The sequence below is a fragment of the Humulus lupulus genome, chromosome 5, assembly GCF_963169125.1.
Source record: "Humulus lupulus chromosome 5, drHumLupu1.1, whole genome shotgun sequence".
NCBI classification, from domain to species: Eukaryota; Viridiplantae; Streptophyta; class Magnoliopsida; order Rosales; family Cannabaceae; genus Humulus; species Humulus lupulus.
Window position 1 is genome coordinate 221,729,905 of NC_084797.1, and position 3,386 is coordinate 221,733,290.

At 30.2% G+C, this 3,386-nt stretch overlaps 1 long non-coding RNA gene across 1 annotated transcript; it reads left to right on the forward strand.

The window, feature by feature from the left end:
• Nucleotides 1-835: 835 nt before the first annotated feature.
• On the forward strand, nt 836-1,654 carry LOC133833990 (uncharacterized). The gene is made up of 4 exons (XR_009893255.1): nt 836-920; nt 1,024-1,092; nt 1,279-1,389; nt 1,628-1,654. It is a non-coding gene; the product is annotated as an uncharacterized LOC133833990 (long non-coding RNA).
• Nucleotides 1,655-3,386: the final 1,732 nt, after the last annotated feature.

Here is a 3,386-nt window from a genome sequence, read left to right on the forward strand (position 1 = left end):
GATAACATTTTTCGTCAACTAAAAACAAGAGAAATTAAGCAAATGTATAATTAAAAAAGAAAAGAAGAACACTGATTTTTACATGGTTTGATAGTTAAATCTATCTAGTCCACAAGTCACTTTTATTTATCTGTCTGTGTTAAATCTTTGAAAGCAATTTCACAGAGTTTTTGCATACAAAAATTGACACTACAAGAAAAATAGTTTTTAGAGGCGGAAATATTACCGGCGGACCAACTCCGCCGGTAATGTGCAGTATATTAGCGGCGGAGTACTGGGTCCGCCGCTAATAATAAGGAAATCAAAATAAAAAACTAAATTTTTTATTAGCGGCGGACTTCTGCATTATTAGAGGCGAAATATCTGCCACTATTACAAATGCCCGGTGACTGATTTTCAAATTTAATACCGGCGGATAATGGATATACCAGCGGGTGATGATGATACTGGCGGGTTAATACCGGCGGACCGCCGCCGATGTTGTATTACCGGCGGACCCCGCCGGTGATGTATGTATTACCGGCGGACCCGCCGGTGATGTTGTATTACCGGCGGAGACCCGCCGGTAATACTAATATACATATTCCCCCACCCCATTTGTCTCCCACACCCTGTTTTCTCTCCCTCATCCTCCCAGACGCACCATTCCGACGAACAGCTCTATCTGCAACCTTACAAAGTCCAGGCGAACACCCTACTCTACAGCCCCTAGATTTAATTTGAGTGAGCATCTCTTATTTTCTTTCTGAATCTCAGTTATCAATTTGGTTCCATGGGTGCAATTTCTTAGTGATTTAATTTTGATGTTGGTCTATTATTTGTTGCTAAAAATTTGGGGGTTGGAGCGATTGGGACAGACTCTGGTAGTGAAGGGGTGGGTTCGGACTCTTCGTGTTCAGAGTTCTGTTACTTTCATTGAGGTAAAGAATCCATATTTGTTTGAGAATTTTTGAAAAGGCTTATCTTTTCCCCCAAATCCAATTCATGTAAGCTAAAAATTGAAGCTTTTGTATTGGGTGGTAGGTTAATGATGGTTCGTGTCTCTCAAACATGCAATGTGTTATGGGTTCTGATGCTGATGGTTATGACCAGGTATGTGTTAGTGGAGCAGCAGTGTTGTTTTTTAGTGTAGAAAACGTTTTGTGAACTTTTGAATGCAACAATGTTATCCATTGAAGCACAAAGGATTTTCTTTTTTCACAATTGTTTTGATTTTGTTCAATGCGTATCTAGTTGCCCTTGTGTGTTTATTCAAGCTCTGCAGCTACGTATGAATAGGTAGAATCTGGGTCAGTTACAACTGGTGCCTCAGTATGGGTGCAAAGGATTGTGGTGAAAAGCTAGGGATCTAAACAAAAGGTGGAGTTGAAGGTCAATAAGATTGTTGTGGTTAGTATATCTACTAATTGTTATATTTTTGGCTTTCCTTATTTTTAGTACTATACACATTTTCATCTCACTCACCTGAATGCATATTTAAACTGTATGAATTTACCTCATGTTGTTTCATTTCAATGAACTCTTGTATCTTCTAGGAAGATCAAAAGATAAAAAGACTATTATTTGTCTAACTCGAGAAAGTTGAATCTGTAAAGGCTGAACCTTGCGATCTGAACCTGTCTTGTAGGTTGGTAAAAGTGATCCCTCTTATCCCTGCAATTTCTTATCATTATACATTTTACAATTGATGAGATTCGTTCCATGAATATATGCCCAATTCTTTTTAGATAGTACGTAAGCACTAGCTAAATAATTAATTAATACATTCTCTTCTTTTTATATATGCTTACCATTTTCTTGGATAAACTTGGAGTAGTATAGATTTTATTGAAGAAAAGTTAATCTATTAAATACATATGTCTCCTATTGAAACTTACAAAATACACCCGATCATGTATTAAAAAATATATACGAAGTTGACAAAAAAAATGTGTGGTAAGGTTGCTGATTTCTTCAAAAAAGTTTCATGTGGAATAAAGAAAATCGAGAGAGTTTCACTCCATACTCCAAACAGACACATAACCATTTTGCTTTACTTAACTACCAATTCATTGAGGAAATGACTTGTATGAGTCCAAGAGTCAGTAGTATAATGCATTCTTTTTCGGTGAATGTATTTTTTTTTTAATTTTAATCAAATTTATTAAATTCTTAAACAGTTTTTTCGTCACTTCTATAATTTTTTTTAACACCCTATTTGAAATTTTCTTTTTTGATTGTGCTAGGGATTTAAGTCTGTGCTGCTTTTAGGGCTATATTGCGCCCTGTTTAATTTTGGAAGAACTATTTGTTGCTTTATACAACCAGGTGACTCTTTCATTTTTCTTTTTCATACCTTGGTTGATTTATCAATTTTATTTATGGATTTATCAATATTGATTGTGTGTATGTATTTTTATTTCAGACTTGGATCGTTTACAGTATTGGGGTTTGAAGTTTGAAGGTTCTTTGGGGTTTTTCTCAAGTATGTATCTTTGTTTACTCTGTTTGGATAAATAGCTTTTTGTCTGTTTGTCTATTTACTCTTTTTGTTTATTCTGTTTGTTTGTTTACTCTGTTTTTTATAAAATAAATTATTTTATAGTATTTGACTGGGATTTTTATGAAAAAAAAAAGCATTGATAATATGTTTTTTATACAATTTACATTTCCTGCTTTGCCGTTGTTTATTCTGCTAAGCTTGATTATGACATGAATATATTAATGGTTAATTATTATGAATGAAAGAGAAACTTGATAATGATGTTTTAGTCTTTTAGATCTGCATATATAAGCTTGATAATATTCTCAGACACTCAACCATTTGACATAGCCTAACTTGTATAATAAAACTCTTTTTTAATAATGTACAAATAATTTAAAATTTTGTAGGAAATAACTCAAAATTGATATGAACAAAAAATAAAACTAAAATTCTCGAAGTTAACAACACACCATTTTGAAAAAGGTGGTATATAAAATTTTCTTTAAATAATAAATTATTGATGTTAATTAAATAGTTAATATTATTAATTATTTAATTTAATAGTTAATGTTATCTAATTAATAATATGAAATATTATTAAATTATTTTAATATAGAAATTGAAAATTTTATAGTAATAAATTTTTTTACAATTAATAATGATTAATTAAAAATTACTACATATCTTATAAAAATTTATTTTTTAATTTTTTAATTAATTAAATAATAAAATTTTGATTCAACATTATTTAATTAAATAATTTAATTTAATAAGTCTTTAAAATTAATAATGATTAGTTAAATAAATAATAAATTATTATAAGAAATTATTTTAATTTATTTATTAAATATTATTATCTAATATTAACTATTATTAAATTATTTTAATATAGAAATTGAAAATTTTATTTAATAAAAGTTTT